An 18,622-nucleotide genomic window follows, 5' to 3' on the forward strand; every position below is an offset into this window, starting at 1 on the left:
GTGAGATTACCGATCCCTGCGGCATACCTTTTTTTGGTAGTTGTAAGCTTTCGATGCGGATGTTCCACATGCCCACAGTTGCCGTACGGTCCGTCAGAAAGTTTCTGACGTACGTGTAGTCCTAGTGCCGCAGCCGGTGCCTTCAAGGTTGTTTAGGATTGCGTCAGGGCTGACGTTATCGAAGGCCTCTTTTACGTCGACTCCGAGTATTGAGTACATGCTGCGATGGCTGAGGTGGTCAATGACGTCTTTTTAGGGGCGAAGCTCCTTAAGGCGGCACCCGTTCGTCCCTCGTAGTCGTCGTGATCGTAGTAGTGAGTAACAAGTCTTACGCTTTGACCTCCAAGGTGGTGCCGGTGGGAGATTTCTCCTGTGCGTTGTTGAACAATAAAAAATTCGCAGCGTGCGCGTTAACTAAAAGCCGAATTCTTCTGTCTCTCATTCCCCATTAGCAGCCATTGGCATGTTCCAGTAGGAAACGTTAGTAGAAGTAGAAGTGTAAGTGTTAGCTAAACGCCGACTTCTTCTGTCTCTCACTGCCATTAGCAGCCATTGTTTACCTCCAAGGTAGTGCCTGGTGAGATTTCTCCTGTGCGCGATTAAACAATAAAAATTTTGTTCAAAACGCCGTTGATTGATGAAATAAACCAACGAAAGACGCCAGATGTTTTGTAAAAGCAGAACGAAAGAACGCCAGATGTTTTAGGGGCGAAGCTCCTTAAGGCGGCACCCTTTCACCCTTCGTAGTCGTCGTGGTCGTAGTAGTGAGTAACAAGTCTTACGCTTTGACCTCCAAGGTGGTGCCGGTGGGAGATTTCTCCTGTGCGTTGTTGAACAATAAAAAATTCGCAGCGTGCGCGTTAACTAAAAGCCGAATTCTTCTGTCTCTCATTCCCCATTAGCAGCCATTGGCATGTTCCAGTAGGAAACGTTAGTAGAAGTAGAAGTGTAAGTGTTAGCTAAAAGCCGACTTCTTCTGTCTCTCATTGCCATTAGCAGCCATTGTTTACCTCCAAGGTAGTGCCTGGTGAGATTTCTCCTGTGCGTGATTAAACAATAAAAATTTTGTTCAAAACGCCGTTGATTGATGAAATAAACCAACGAAAGACGCCAGATGTTTTGTAAAAGCAGAACGAAAGAACGCCAGATGTTTTTCTTAAAGTGTAGTAGTAGTAGTTCTATGTAGCCACCTCGCCCGATCGTCAACGGGCGAGGTGGACCGGCAACGGCGCGAGGACCCTGCCGTACGAGAGTTAAATCACACTAAAAGACATACTTTGCGGGCGATACACTCTAGTGAGCTTTCAACTTTTCGTCTTAGTGTACATGATAAAGAAATTATTTCTACGAAAAACGCAAGGCACACCTTGAGCAATATGTTTGGTTTTGGGACGCTAAATGGAACCATGAGGCGATGCGAAGCCGGAGCACTTGCACGATCGCGTTCCGTTGGCTTTCGTTGGGCATGCTACCGACCTCGCGTCGTGGAACGCGCGTCCTGTCTTCCATCTAGCCTTGCCTTTAATTCGCACAGGGTGAGCGGGGAATGCGGTCGCTCTTGGCGCTCTTTCGCTCGGGAGCGGACTTCTTTCTTGCATTTCACCGATCACAAGTGATAATGAAGGGACCACGTAAACCAACAGTACAATAAAAGTTTGATGTTTAATATATACACGATGTTTCACACTCTTTATATTATGTACTGGGCGCATTTCACGGAAGAGTTTCACGGTTTACAGATGATTCCCTCCGTAGCTTCGCCCCACTCATCATCATTCACCCCGTGGATATGCTGTGATTTTTTTGAGTAGAAGAGCACATCGTGCGTCGAGACGTGCTGCCTGAAGCCGAACATGGTATCTGGTAGGTGTCCACCATAGAGGTGTGCACGGGCTCCGGGTAGCCCGAAAGCCCGAGCCCGACCCGGCCCGCGGGCCGGGCTCGGGCGGGCCGACGCATTTTCACCTCGGGCCCGGGCCGGGTTCGGGCTACATGCAGTTTTATCGGGCCGGGCTCGGGCCCGGCGCAAAGCCCGACTGAAGCCCGAAATATAGGGAATGAGCGGGAATTGTTTTCCAGCACGCATGCAGCGCCTTTTCCGCGACCGCCCTTTACCGCTTTTCCTTTCCATTCGCTACTTTAAACAAAAGGGGAGCAGGTAAAGCACTGCCTCTGTTGCACTCCGACAAACAGAGAAGTAACACCACCGGAGCTAGTGATGGCGCCACGCGACTGTTCGCGTTAGATATGAGTGAAAATGCACTCGACAGAGACCCGACGTAGATCGCCTTCGTGCAAGCTGACTTGCATGGGCATACCCCATACACGTGACGGCTTTGGCGAGCGAACTCCATTGTTGCTGGCATGAGGCCGTCTACTTGTAATTTGTAAATCTGTGTAATAGAGACTGTTCGTCGTGTGTCGTTTGATCATATTCGATATGCTCAATAAAATGCCAAATTGCCGGAAAACGATGTTTTGTTTTCGCAGCGAACCTTCAAAAAGCCGGGCCGGGCCGGGCCGGGCCCGGGATTGTGTTTTCGTACGTCGGGCCGGGCCGGGCGGGCTCGCAGCCCTTTGCCGTCGGGCTCGGGCGGGCCTTCGACAAAGTCAGCGGGCCCGGGCCGGGCTCGGGCTCGGAAATACGGCCCGTGCACAGCTCTAGTCCACCATCCTCTAGGTACTGCGTCACGCGGTCATGCACCATGTGTTAGAACAGCTTTCGCACGCACGAGGTGAGGGGAACCGGGCGCAAGTTCTCAATACTGATATGTTTGTTAGGTTTGCGGATCATGGTGATCTCCTAGTGCTTCCAAACCGCACGCAGCTCTCCTTTCTCCTAGCAATCATTGTTGTATAGGAGAAGAGGCGTGGTGGCTTGGTGCGGTAAGTTGCGTAATTGTTTGTTGACTATCCGGTCTTTGCGCTACAGAAGATTGACAGTTAATATCTACGAATGAACGGTGATAACAGTTATGGGTAATTTAAATGCGAGAGTGTTAAGCAAAACCGACATCGGCAGCGGTGACCCGACGAATGGAAAGAATTAAAGGTAGGATCCCAGCAGGAATCGAACCCAAGCATTCCGCGTGGCAATCAGGTATTTTACTACAGAGGTCTATAAACAGGTTTGGAAAAACAGCCAATCCAGGCGTAATGTAACTGCAACGTCAACTGTGGTTGTCATGCTGCCTATCTAATTTTACAAGAAAGCAATGAACACTACATATGTCCTCCTACGATGCAGGCGTCCTACCAGAATAACGTCTGTGATTCCAGTGTTGGCTCCGCTTTTGTAGCAGTCTAATAAACATCACATTTTTATTCCTATGATTCAGCAAGCTATACTGAAGCATTGCTTGACCACGGAGGAATAAACGGCAATTACGTATAATATTCACATTGCTGCACCATGAAGTGTACTTAGTTTCGATAATACTGACGTATGTACTCTAACGTCAAGGTTGACGTTACGACACACCACAAGTTACCTTTTAAACGCCAGTGTTGTCGATGTGACCGGTAAGTCCACCATGCACACACAGATGCTACACTTACAAAAACACGTTGATCCACCTCGTAACGCTTGGCTCGAAGCCATAAAATAAAGATAGAAGTACTCGCTGACTGCTTCGCATGAAACCGACTCGCACAACGCGTGGGGTGTGCCGAAATTTTTTTTGGTCAGAGATTCGGAAGCGCACATGAAGAGTAAGTTAAAAATGCATAATGGCTGCGATCAAGAGTAGTAGGGGTCACAGTGTTATGTTTTCCATCTTGCGTTACATAACTGCGTCACTTCTCATTTGTGACACCGTATTTGCGGAACTTTCAGCTATATTTATTGTAATAGAAGTTGCTGCTCTTTTCGAAACATTGCTGCTTCTTTCGCTGTCTTACAGAGTTGTTTTACACTTCAGCATGTATTTGGACCTGCACTTACTTTATTGGTTTACAGTGCTCCTCGGCGCATCTAAGTTTCGCATATTGCTGCCTTTCATTTTTTACTAATACAATTATTTGCTTTCCTGCGTTGATGCGTTATTGGTAGTGCTGTTCGTTTGCTTAAAGCTATTTTATGCCCTGAGTGTCGTCTTTAAAAACTTCTATCAACGTGCTTCATTTTAAACAATTTGTTGTAAGTAGTCAGGTTATATTTTGATTACGTGAGCGCCCAAGTACTTTTAGTAGAGCTGATATCATAAAGGCATATCACGTTCGTGTTTGTTCTTTGTTCATTCAGGTATGCTTCTCCTAACTTAAAAATTAAGGCAGATTGCCAATAGGGGCACCAAGCCCGAAGGAAGTGTGGCGCTGGTCAGGGTACTTCGTTTCTCTTCGGTTTTCTCTTTCTTTCCTGTCTCTCTGCCTTCTTTTTTTCTTGTTCCGTGTTTTTCTGTCTTTTTTTCAATCTTGATGACAAATAATTTCTTCCTCTCTCTTTGTCTGTTTCTTTCCCGTTCTTGCTCTTGCCAAAAACGGCCCTTGTTTTGTTCTCATAACAGCTTTCGCTGTAAAATGCGAAAAAACTTGATAGAACGACGACGAGTGTCTCTTCATAGAACAGCGGAAACGGAATGTTCCGATTTGGAAAGCACCGATAACTAGCGTGTTGAAGCACAGTCATCAACAAGCGAATGTCTCTTGAACAATGCTACTGCTGATGATGACAGCATTCAGTTTGAGCGTAACCATGAACGCATTCGTAATGATGATCAACGACGGTAAAGGTGATGACGAACAAGCCGAATTAGAGCTGTGGGCATGCAATGGCCTTGAATGGCGACAGTGACGGTCATGATGAAATCGTTGAACATGAGGATTAAGGCGATCATGATGGCGTGAATGCGCGATGATGAGTGACAGTGGTTCAATCAGAGCCGTTAGCAAGCGGCCACGTGAGCGTTTATGATGGTGATGCTGATGTAATTATTAAAGCGTTGAAATAAAGGTGACGGCGTCGATTATGGTTCGCAGTGATGATGGTAATGATTAATGCATTCAAACAGAGCCGTCGGCAAGCCAAGTTCCCATGAAAGATGAAGAAGGATGATGGACCTGGTGCAACAGGTGTTCCCAGCGTCTACATATGTTGACACTTCTTTCCTTCTAGAACAAAAGCTAAGTCTTGCAGGTTTTCGGTTCATTCCCCCTTTCGTATGTATTGTATTTGAATATAAGCAGAAAATATTTACTCGCACAACTGGATTAGCCGTGGGATACAAAGGATTAAATTGGCAGATCCTCTGACCGTCTAGCACAGCGATAACAAGGCAATGTGCTGCAAGTGTCGAGTCGTCCGTGAATGTGTGATTATGTGCGTGTAATCAACGACTACATGATATGAAATAAAAGATATCCATCTTAAAGGAATGCGTCTTCATTTAGCTTCAAAATTCAAAAAGTACAATCCTAACCAAGCAATCAAGTGTCATATGCGGCGCATCAGGCCGCTCAGCATTTCTTCGGTTCGTGGCGTGGTCGTTGGCTTTGGATTTTGACATTGGTTTAGTCTCAATGCGAGAAAGCTTCGCGTTCCACCATCTTTCTTTAAGAAATGGGGTTTGATTTTACGCTCTTAGGATAGAAAATTGGGCGACTTGGATTACGTTTACGGTCAACAGCACAGAAGGACACGGATAAAGAAGAGAATACCCAGCGACACGAGCTCTGTCTTTCGGTGAATGTTTCTTCGAAAGCGCATGAAATATACCGGCTGTTGCAAAACCAGAAGAATAATGATGACACTACATTGCACCACATACGCAGTCGCCATGTGGCAGTGGGGGTACAGCCCCATGGGCGGTGTGCCAGTGCTTATGTATCCGTAGACAGCGCCAGTGCTGGTTTGACCATTCTTTTGTACAGGGGAGCTGTTACAGGCTAAGTCGCAACTTATCGCTGCGTGCGTAGACCAAAAACCTTACCACCACCTATGAAGCAGTGGCGTATTTCGGAGCGTTAAAGAGAAACCTCATGTACCCTACATGGTGTGGTGGAAGAAACTATCACGTTAAAAAAAGGCCTGCGGAAAAAAGAGATAAATGAACAAAACCAAATAAGTTTTCCTGGCAAGGCTGGATTGAACCCGGGCCCGCCCGCTCCGTAAACGAGTCTCTTGACAGGGCCACACAAGCATGCTTGCATGAAGGGAATACATTTAAAGCGACTCGAAAGAGCAAGAGTCTTGCCACGAGGAGACGCTTGGTGAGCGAGAAACCGCGCAAAAAGAAAATGCAGGTAGCGACGCCACCTTGAAATTCCCGCACGAAATTTCAACATGAAACTTTGACCTCCATTTTCTCCTCTAATAAACCTATAAATGCGGAATTAACGTCACTATAGTTTTAAAGGCACACTTTATCAATATAAACCGATACATCATTTCATGTCAGTGCGCCTTTAAACGATACGAATGCGCTCTACCAGCCGTGCAAAACAAATGCGAAACGAGAACACATTCTAGGAAGGTTTCGTTGACTTTCGTGGTAATGGACTAAAAGCCCTCTGCAGGACAAAATAGATCTCGATATGAATAATTGTACATATGAGAAAAATTGCTACTTGGTAAAACTTTACACACGTTTCGCCGTGTGTTTATTAAGGCGCTGCTCATTATGCTGACGATCGTTAGAAAAAAAACGCCGGTGCCTCGCCCGGAGTTTAAACAAAAAGACCTCACAGGGACCTTCATGCATTTGCCTAAGACGACTCGAAGGTGAGAGCCGTTTTCTTTTACTTTTCACTGGACGTATTGGTCGTCTCCCCTTCCCCTCCGAAAACTTTCTGCCCCTAATGTGGTTTTGCACTGCCTCCAGTATCGGATGCACCGCAAGCTTTAATCACCTCACCTTTTTTTGCACTTCCTCCGTTATCGACAACATTTGACGAAGGGATGACGTCATGTGACGGAGTGATCGTGTGACGTCACAAATGTAGTGATTCATGACCCCGCCGTGGCGTAATGTTGTGACACCATAATGTGATTGCTTTTTTAATGACTCTGGTTGGCGCCGACGTCGCCATAGGCTGGTTTTCGCGTTTGATGAGGCATCTAAGGCATTCGCCTTAAAAATGCTTGAGAGGAAGCTCTCGCAAAGCCTTATCGGCAAAAGTGAAGTCAGCGCTCGTCCACCCTGAAATTGGGAACAAAATGTTATCTACGGGTGTTGCTCGCTTAGTAATCAAGTTGTTTCGCTCTATTAATGCGAACTGTAGGCTTATTATCATATAAGAGATAGTTCTTCCGGAGAAATAACATATCGAAATCAGTATTGACGAGGATCTCTAGTAACGTTTGCCTAGACTTCGAGGATTATTCTACAAGCATGTAAAACAACGGCACACATTAGGCAGGCATCTGTCCGAAAACAATATCGAGTTTGGCGTGTTGTTACCACGGCATTCAAGCTTGTTTTAGTCACTGCCTGCTGTTTTTAAAGTAATTGCAATGTCTCCTCGGCGACCATTCCAAAACTAGCTATACGATATCGCGTAACGATAATGATAAACAGTAGGATGTATGGGTATATAGCAAGGTAAAAGTGACTGCATACAGCACAAGACTTTGCACTTTCGTGCATAATGGGTAGCAAAAGAGCAAAAAAAGAAAGTACTGAAAATTTCCCGGCCCAATTCTCTCCTCACTTTAAAGGTAATGAACACTTTCTGAGGACGAAATATGGTCAGATGAGAGTGACTTCTCTTGTCATGTGTTTCTGATGCCGTTTTACACATGTGCTCTGGCAGCCGCAGAGTGTTCACAAAGACAGAAAAAAGGGCTCGCACACGGCCAAAGACTGTGCTGTCCATAAGGTAACGCGCTTGCATGCACCGGGCAATTGAGCGGACGGGGAGGTCATGTGAGCCTGCAAGTCGACAGAAGACATGCCCACCACACGGAGACAGAAGCGCACCAGAGAAGCACACCAGAGAAGTGTAAACAGTGGCCTGCCTTTATATTGAGGTGTCTTTGAAGGAAACCTTATCCTGAGATGTGCGTCATTCTTTATTCAGTACACATGGTGTGGGGCTCCCTTTTGCCTTGAGTACATCCTTTCTTTTTATCTTCCTTCATCAGTGCGCTATGAGCCTCACTTTAAACGCTTGTGGGGGCTCTCTGAAACTGATGTTTTTCTTTCATATCAGGATTTTGATGTGTTCATCACCGATAACGTTATCAACCGAATCTTATTTGTTCATAAAGATACCATGCTCTAGCCTACTCCAAGAACCCAGAGGAATTGAGCATTTAGTTGTTCCAGTTTGTGGCAGGGGTTCGTTGTGTATTGCGCATTTTGTATGTCTGCTTCCAGGATATTGAAATAACGTTGTCAATGCACTAGCTTTCCCAAGTCCTTAAAATAATGAATGAGCCTTATCTACGCGAGTAGCAAACGCTAAACGCAAGCGTATCTTAGTTATGACACATGCATATTTTGTTAACTCAACCGCCGCTTCTGATGTCAATGTGGGAAACCAACTTGAACGAACAGCTACGGTAGAGCGATTTTTCCGCTATGCGCGTATTGAGTAGCATATCTCCCACGAATATTGGATGCCATCATCGACGAGCTAATACAAAAGCACTTATTAGAAATGTGAAAACACAAAGCGTACTTGTAGCACTAAGATATCAAACTATAGAATACTCTGTTGGCTACAAAAGAACAGATCAAACGTTTCTTGAGACACACCTGACAAGAATCAGTGTGATAGACCGGCATATGAAGGATACGTGTACCCGCCGCATATTACGTGATCATGAAGCGTATGATATACGGTTCGTATGTTTGAGTGTTAACGAAAATTCGCCTTGTTCGATGCAACACGTATTCAAAAGAGACCCGGAGAACGTATTTTTGCAGAGACGGAGAAATTTCTCACTGTCCACTAACTAAGATATAAGAAGGAAATGTCTACTGCAGAAAGGTAATACGCAAACACAACACACTGAGCCTGACAGAGTACGTAACTCATAATGACACTGCACAAGAAAAGCTCCAGCAGAGGCAGGATTACTTCCTTTAAAGATTTCTTGCCAATGGCCTCGCAGGCGAAACCACCTTCCTTTGACTAATGGTGGAAACGAAGGAACAATAATTCAAAAAAATATACGGAACAGCTCGTGCCCCGCAAAGGTTTGCCCCCGATGACCAATATGAACGTACGCGTGTCAAAGCCAGCCGGATAAAACAGCAGTCAGAAGCTGAAGGCGTATCGGATTCATACCAAGAGAACTCCGCGCGAGAAATGTCGGTACTCACTCCTCATTCATTCTACTCACGATAGTCGTTGAGACAAGCTCGTTAGAACTTTAGGTGAGAGCGGCAGAAAAAGTGCAGTAAGAAAAATAAGAGCAATACAAACCTCTGGAACGTATACGAGCTTTTTGTGGTCAAGGACCTCAGTGGGAAGAATAAAAATGCCCCCACCTCCCCGAAGGGAATCGTGATGAAATGCGAATGCATTTCTTGCCGCCGAGAGTACATGGCGTAGTAATTTTAATGGCGTAAAGCTGGACACATCGACGACGCTCAAGTGTCTCCCTTTAGGGCGCCCCTTTCAACGAGACGCTTCCTACGTGCGTTCGTAATCATCTCAGGGATGTACTGCAGCAGAATTGATGCCTGGAAAGTTGGAATTGGTTATGCATGTTGCTACTCGCACGTTGCTCGACACTGTGCACAACACGGATGCACCCCCAACTTTCATGACACCATATGTATTTTCAGGCATAACATCAAGCTACTAGAGAAATTGTGGAGGCTCATGGCATTAACAAGAAAGGCAATCTATGTGTAAGCATGCCATCAATAGCACTGCATGACGGTCAAATTTGTTTCCTCAATCGTTTCATCACATAAGAAAAACAAAGTGTACATGTGATCATCGTTTTGCAACCGTTCCTAATCTTTACAGCAACACATATCTATGTATCCTGTCGGCTATCAATGATCTAAGAGCACGTGGTACTTGGTGAAGGTTTAAAGAGTGTATGTTCTTTCTAATAAAGTTAGTTGTGAGAAGGCGCTCTGTGGTGTGTAGTCTTTCCTTTGTCCCTTGTTTTTGCGCCGCCCGTTTCGAACATGCATAACCTCAGGGATGTTGCCACCGCCTTCAATGCAGCACAAACGCGTTTAGAACGCGCTGTTTTCAGGCTGTACCAAGACAGCACAAACGCTACAAACGCGTTTCAAACGCACTGCATTGAGGCGGTGGCGCAGGGAGGAGAGAGAGCAAACGGCGAGAGAAGGAGCGGCGAAGCACTGCACCTACCCTCTCCTACACTCTCTCGCACCACATGCTCCGGTTGCTAGGGCGAGTGGTTATCTTTTACAGTAATTGTAGACGGGTGAGCCATATAATTTTGGCAATTACGTGCAACACGCCGAAGTGTTGGCGAGCGCTATAACGCGACAGCGAGTCCATTCTTTAGCGTTAGAATGCAGCAGGTTCATCATTTCTAACAACTGGGACAGTCTGAATTTAATTTTACGGTTGCACGATTTACAAGCCTCAAACTTGTGTTACTATTCGCTTTCCTATTCGGCTACACTGGCGAATAACCTTATTCTGATCACTACTATTATATCGCCTTCAGGCGCTTACTTAAGGCTTGTCCTAATAGTCGCTCTATGATAAATGCTAAAGGCGTTACAAGTTGGATGAAAGACGGGAAAACGAATGCACGCACTATAAAGGCCGGCAATAGCAATCAATCTCTGCTCTCGTTTCGCTACATCACAAAATGTAGATTACACAAAAAGATTAACCAATCAACTCCAAGAATATTTATTTTGCTTTATGCAGCACTTTCTTTATAGCCATGATCGTCTTACGGGACAGAGGAATAGACGGATGGATGGAAAGTTGTCACGATGAATTGACATTGAAATGATTGCATCGTGTTGAAGTGGTGGCTTTTCAACGCATAATGGAAGCCGACATGAAGGATTGTACACATCGAGAAAAATAATACGTTTCAAAACACTTTTAGACCAAAGCCCTAGATGCCTCATGAAACGCGAGAATTGGTCGTCGGCGTCCTGCATCGGCGGCATCAACACGATTTATGCAAAAAAGTATCATCGAGTGATGACATCAGCACGTGATGTTGACATGACTTCACAAATCACCAAAATGTGTGACGTCGTCATAACGGCGCAATGGCACCACAGAACGTGATGTCACACGATGACGTCATCACATGACATAGTCGCTTGATGAAAGGTGGGCCGATCATGGAGGCAGTGCAATGCCAGTTGAGGTGCAGGAAGCTTTCCCACGGGTGACGGGGCAAAATGAACAGTTCGACTGAGAAGAAAAAAATGTTTTTCGCATTCATGTCGTCTTAGGCGAATGCATGAGCAACCCTGCGAATTTTAGTCACACTCGCATTTTCGTGGTCACGGAATGCGCCTTCTGTGGGACTGATGAACGTTTGAGAAAAGATGAAGGACACCATGCTGATGCCATCCGGAAACAGCTTTAAATAGAGGACCCAACCTGCAATAAAGATCTACGCTTACACATTGCTTAGATCTCTAAAAGGATGTTCTGCAAGAATTTTAAAGCGAAGCTCTTTGCCGGTAGCCAATGCACGGGGGAGAGGAGGGCACGGCTAGCGTCCGTATAGGGCTTGACGGCTATGGGAACGAAAACACAGAGGGGAGAAGGAGAAAGATTGTGTCGCTGCCTCGGAATAGCGTGGTGGCGGTGCCAGCAGCAACACGAACACAGAGAGTGCGCATCCTGAAAAAAAAATTGGCATGCGTGCTTCGCTGCAAGAACAAGAAGAGGCGCTGCGAGAGACCGAAAAAACACGAGTGCCGTGGCGGCGCAGCGGCAGGCGAAGACCGGCGGTGCGGCGGTGGGGACGAGCCGAACACGCTCACGCCGAAGGAGAAGAAACGTCCATAGGTACAACCAGAAAGCGAGCGGCGCCCCCTGGCCAGCAGCAACACGAACACAGAGAGTGAAAGCGCATCCTGAAAAAAAAAATGCCCCCCACTTCCCCGAAGGGAATCGTGAGGAAATGCGAACGCATTTCTTGCGCCGAGAGTACACGCTTCTTTGTCACTTATGTTTAGTCTAGCTTGACAAAAAGCTACGTAGGTTGTCCTCTGACGTAGGTACGTGGCAAATCTTCGGGTACGTTGATGATTACCTGATCATTTTCAAACGCGACCGAGTTCCCTCTGAACCTCCATTTGCTAACGTACTGAACTTGTTTCGACAGTGCCCAGACCCTTTGCCATTAACGCATGAACTGCCTAGTAATGATGGGAAGCTCCGCTTTCTTGATATCAAGTTCACGTTCCTTGATAACCAGACCTGCTGGCAGTATGATCCAAGGGGCAACAAGCAGTTTTTACCGTTCAGCAAATCTCACACCGAACTCGTTAAAAGAAGCATCTTTAGACACTGCCTAGATAGTGCTATCAGCAAATCATGGGAATACTGTGTAAAGGACAGTCTCTGGAAGCAGTGCTCCCACCTCTCGAAAGCTGGCTACCCCGTGCACGTCCAAGTGTCAGTCGCCGAGGCCTTGATTAGGAAATACCGGCACGCTAATCAAGGTCGTCGTTCCAACGCTTATGCCGCGCGAAACAAGATAGCTGTTGTGCCGTACATGCACAAAATCTCGCATGACATAAAATGGGTGGCGTCACGTGCTAATATGCAGGTAGTTTTTTTCCGCCCCGTGCAAGCTTAATTTTATTTGCAGACTGAGTAGTCCAGAACCGCAAAACGCCTCTGCTTGCAAGATAAGACATAGGACTCAGTTCGTGGACTGTAGAGAAGCGGTCGTGTATCAGACTCCCCTCTCTTGCGGAAAGCAGTACGTCGAACAGACGGGGCTCTGTCTGAATGACAGGTTACGAGAGCACTTCAACCTTGTACAAAATGGTAACGATGGTTGGCTCGTGATGCATTGCAGAGCTTGTGGGTGCCCCCCCGGTTTTTGAGAACGCCAAGGTGTTATTGACTAACCGTGATGAACTAACAAGACAAATATTTGAAGGCGCCGAAATTGCAAAGTGAATTGCGATTGTGTAAGCACGCCGTCCCTGTCCCTGTCAGAACAAGAATTGTATTTTTTTAAGACGCATTAGTTTTGTGATTGGTGCGCATATCTTGTATAAACGTTTATAAGAAAATATAAATTCTAGGCACGTCTCCTGCTAAAATCAGAATGAAAAAAAAGTACTTCTCTGCGCATGACATCTGGCTGTAGCGTTTGAGCATCACCACCACCGCTTCGGTTGAAACAACCATTTTGTTGAAAGTTAGCGCACGTGTGTCCTCCCTTCTCGTCCTTGTGTCATTCTGCGCTGAATTTTTCCTAATGTCTTACCAACAAGGCCGAATTTCGCCCCATGTGCCCTACGCTGAGACGGCCCGGCACTTTGACAACTGTAAACTACTCTATCTCACAAGCTGGTTGTAGCAGGGTGCAGCTACGAGGTGTGAGCAAGCCACATGCTTGTGGAGCACAATATAGTTATATTTGTAATATCAATGTAATTCGCAAAGTTAAGATAACTGCGTTTGTCCGGAACGTGCTATGTCACAGCTCTACCTGATAAGCTAATCACGATCACATGTCCGTCATATGCCGTGAATTATTTTGTGGCTGTGCATATGCTGACGCGACCGCCCGCTTCGACCAGAACTCGCCCTTCTTGCCACTGTCCTGACAGCAATGTGTGAACGGTGGAAACGGCTATCGCTTTGTGTCATCTCTTGCTGAGAACCAGGTTGATGTATGTTTTTGCCTATTACTGCGATCAGCAGCTTGTTCAGGCACGCCTGCTAAGCCTTCTCCCGGAGAAGTTGAGACTGAATGTTAAGTGCAAAATTGTCACGAATACATGGCTGTGGAAGCGTCCACGACGCAAATACAACGCAAAGAGAAGCGTCGGTTTTAGACCTTATTGGTCACGCAGCCCACTACGGCGACTTTAAAAATTTGAGGTGGAATTATTCAGCTTCGAGGTGTGCCTCCATGTTTCTCTCCGGCCCTGCCGTTGTTGCCCAACGCTAAGAGCGTTAGTTGCTTCGGTGTGCTCGCTTTACTCGCCCCTGCGTGTGCGCCGACGCTATGAGAACGCTGAGCAGACGACGCGGTGCGAGTGAACACATTGTGACGGATATTATTTACTCGTATCGGCGAAGTGGCCCCGTAGCCTTCACTGTGGTGAAACCAGCTTGTGGTATGAACTATATGGAGAGGGCGCCACACTTACCATACATGCCGCATGCTAACCGCAAGGCTAAGTGAGCATATTTGTAACATTAACGATCTGGCCATGTTACTTGAATGCACGGAATATACGGTTCGGCCACCACGCCTGTACATATGATAAATGTTTTCATTTGATTAATGTGCTTCTTTTGGTTTAATCTGCCCCTTGCTTGATAAGGAGCTCGTAGCAGACATTGAACCATAACCTCCCAGGTATTTTCGTTATCTTACAGTCGTTTGTTTAAAGGATAAAGAGGAGCTGTAACATTGTTGTATCATCGCTTTTTGTTCTGTAGGTTTTCAGTAAGGGTACGTAAAGGGGCACCATAACATTTCAGGTGACCAGATAGAGCACGCAGGCTTTTCGCAATGACATAGGCTAGGGGTGAACGGTAGTCTTTGACTCCATGGACAGTCTGTCTGGAGTGGCTGCTTGCGCCTGTCCCATGGTAGAGCACATACCGTACTAAAAATCGTCAACCATTCTGCCAATGTCAAGGCGTCCTTCTAGTGGCTAATGTAATTGCCGCAGTCGTCTTCCACATCACACGATAGTGCTATAGCATACTAGAAAGTAGCACTGTACATCGTATCTGCTGTAATCGCCTGCCTTAATTGACCTATTGTGCGACCCCGCTTTAGCCTGAGAGCTTTGGCAGGAAAACAGAACATACGTAACGTCGTTGACCGAAGACGTGCACGTGGTTCGGAAAGCAAGCGTTGGTACTGGGAATGTAAGCACACGATCCACAAGGTGGTGCTGAAGTCCCCGAAAACGCCAAATTCAGTAGGAGACCAACGATCTGCAGTGAAGTAACGTTCTGGCCTAGATATGGCTCATTAGCTTTAGTAATCGATTGCTGTATAGCCGCTAACAGGTTTAGCCAATCTACACTAACAATACGGATTTTGTGGTCGATAAATCGGCATTTTTGGCATGGATTTGAAGAAGGCTCCCACAAAGGTGACATGCAGCACGACCCTATTACTTGGTTGTAACAAACAAGAAAATAGAAGTGCGTGACTGATAAGTTGAGAAATAGTATTATTCATTTTCCAATTGCTAAATATCAAAAGTATTAATAATTTCTCACGGCATTATTACCATATGGTAAGAAACGCAACAATGCGGAAATTCAGACTGGCTGTGGCGTTAACTCTCTGTGATAAAGAACAATCTAATTTATTCAGAATACTATTCAACACTGAAGTATACAATAAGCAGTTCGACACTATATTGTCGCTCTCACTCGCCGAGTAAACATTCTTCGAACGACCCGCGCAGCAAGAGACGCGGAAAGGTCACTTCACGTCGGTAACATTTCAAGAAAAAAAAATATCTAAGAGCATTGGGTTGTAGCGCGCTGCTCAGACACGCAGAAGTAACAACTACGACGGTTGCTTCTTCGTGCTCGACCTGTGTATGCCTGTGCTTTTCTAGCGTCCTTCCTTGTGTTTGAGCAGTGCGCTGCAGGTGTCGAGCTGTGATCTTTGTTAGTACGCACTCGTCTTGTGTGCGTTCTTTTCGTGCGTCCTTTGCGCTTGAGGAACGTTCGAAGTATCAAGCCGCTTGTCGTTCTTCGTGCGGTATGCTAATTTGTGGTTATCGCATTCATTGATTCGCCCTTGCTGCAAAACTGACTTTTTTCACAAGTGTGACAATACGTGGCGGTGGCATTTTCCACCAACTGTAGTGCGCCCTATTATTGCGATGGAGAGATTTCTCTTGCGGTGTTATCAGGAGTTGGTTTTCGCACTTTCTATGGGAAGTACGCGTGTCGTTTCTTCCGAGAAAGAACAGCGGTGATTGAATCAGCGGTAACGCTGAAAGAACCGCATTTTTTTTTATTTCGAAAATGACACTAAGTGGCTGCCTCACAACGCCCAGCCTCAGCATCTCTCTTCGCTGTGTTACATATTCGCAATGGTGGAAGGGCTCTGAATTTTTCCTAGGGCAGCGGTGCCTGCGATTCGGTTGGCATGTTGACGAGATACGTTATTCATCAAGAGGAAATCTTACTTTAAAGTTTCTATCTCAATGCACAGCCTCGGAATAATCACTTTACCCATCGCAGAAAGTTCGTTGAGATATGGTTACAAGGAAATAGGCAAATACAAGACAATATACTTTGTAAATACGCACCAAACATAATACTGCAAAGAGTGAACAGCCCGCATGTTATTCACAACTTCTTTGCGATGATTGTTTTCCCATCCATGCCAAAGCAGTCGGTTCTAACTTGTCAATAACAGTTTTGTAGCATTACGCCGCTGGCAGAAACGCCATACGAAAACGTCTGAAGGGTGTCGTCTCATGGACTGTTGTACACTGTCACCCTCGTACACGATGTTAAGTGATTACGATGATACAAAGGAAAATTTTTAAGTTGTATATTTTTTATGGCAAAGGTTGCGTCTCGTAAGCGCATATGACGTGCCATAGCGCTTTGATTCATAGGCGACCAAAATGATATTAGTGCGAGTTCAGGTGGAGGTTCCAATGCGTTGGCTATTTCTTCTTTATCCGTCATTTACCTGCCTGCACAATTTCGCGTGCTCGCTACTTTTCATGATGTGCACCAATGATTGCGCCGTGCCGCAAACCTCATTACGAAACATCATTCCGCTATCAAGTGAGCGATAACATTTATTGAACTGTTGATACAAATATACGCACCTTGACCCCAGTTTTAAAGCTCAGTCACAGGTTCCAGGCGATAAAATACGCTTACTCAGAATGAAAATAATAATAATTTTGGGTTTTTCTACGTCCAGCAACCACGACTTAATTGTAAGAACGCCGCAGTAGAGGGCTCCAGAAATTTCGGCTATCTGGTGTTCTTTAACGTGACCTGAATCTAAGTATACCTCCATATAAACACTGACGCCGCGGTCGGGATTAGATCTCGTGACTTTCTGGTCAGCAGTCCAGCACCATAACCACTAGACCACCATGGCGGGTAAGGGAATGTTTAATAAAGTGCCCGCCCGAATTTCTACCTCATATAAAGAGCTGCATGAATGCTTTAAACAGAACGTAAGGTTGACAGCAAAAGTTAACAGTTCAACTGAGATTCTAGGTCACAGAGTTAATTGCGCGCGTAGAATAAAGTAAAGTTCTGGCCGTTGACAACCTCAGTTTATACCCGGCCCCTCTCAGGGTTTCTTAATGATCCAGGTCACAAGTATGTATTATACACCACAGTCTGCCGAAGCGTCGGATTGGCTTGTTCGGTCCCAAGCATTGCCCCGGAAGTTGTCGCGCAGTGCCCGACGAACAAAACCGGGCTTGATGTAACGCGGAAAAACTAAACATATTTCTCATGCCGGCTGTTGGTCATTCGTTCGTTCTTGGCAGACGGGCAGACTTCTTGAACGCGCTGGAAAGAGGCGGCGGCGTCGAGATTTTCTTCGTCATAACGCAAGGTCGCACCGCATCAGACGCAGTTGTTGGCCTTCCGCCATAAATGAGCTTGAACTGCGTCACCTACGTTGTATCATACACGTTGGGAGGTAAGGTTACTTACGGAACGATGGAGTGAGTGAGTGACAACTTTATTCGGAATGATGGAATCCTTGCGCTTGACAACTACGAAAGCTCCGAACGCTTCGGTGAGCTTACTGTTTGGACGCTGTAACGCCACTTCTGCGCGTGGCTGGTTGTTGCACTGCTATGGATTATTGTACTGCATTGCAATATACAGGGTGTTTCAGCTAACTTGCGCCAAGTATTGGCCGCGAGATCGAGCGGAGTCGCCGCCTGGCAGCTACTGGCTGACGCGCGCCTAGTGTGGATTGCTCCCTGCGTCGTCTGCTAGCCACGCAGTGTTTGCATGTGCGCGTATGTCCTGCACGTTCTCAAAGGGCGGTTTGTTCTGTTATGTTAGCGCGATTTAACTGCTCGTACATATACCTAACATGGTGTACAGAAGCAAATGGGCTTGCTCGGCGCATGCGCATTGTAATAAGATCAGTGAGTGCGAATTTCGAGAGGGCTGTGTATTGGTGTCGTACCCTTCGTTCACCGGAATCATTTCAGTTTTGATGCCGCTTTCTGGCTCAAGCACATCGTAAAGTGCGCTTGGCATAGTCCCAAACATGACGAGCATTGAATTGTGTGTGAATGCAGCGTTTTAGCGACTCGGTGGTAAACAAAAACGAGGCTCATGCACTTTCGCGTTGTTGTTAGGTGTATAATTGCGGCACTGTAGTTCATGATGGGCTTTAGTTGCGCTTAAGATGTCCTTTTATTTTACGGTCGTGGTCCCGCTACAGCGAAATATTTCTATCGAGTGAAGTCTGAGACTTCGGTACTCAAACTGTCCCTTAAAAAGCAGACAATAGAATGACACGGCAGTGATAAAACGGAGT

Source organism: Rhipicephalus sanguineus, chromosome 9 (assembly GCF_013339695.2).
Source record: "Rhipicephalus sanguineus isolate Rsan-2018 chromosome 9, BIME_Rsan_1.4, whole genome shotgun sequence".
Classification (NCBI taxonomy): domain Eukaryota; kingdom Metazoa; phylum Arthropoda; class Arachnida; order Ixodida; family Ixodidae; genus Rhipicephalus; species Rhipicephalus sanguineus.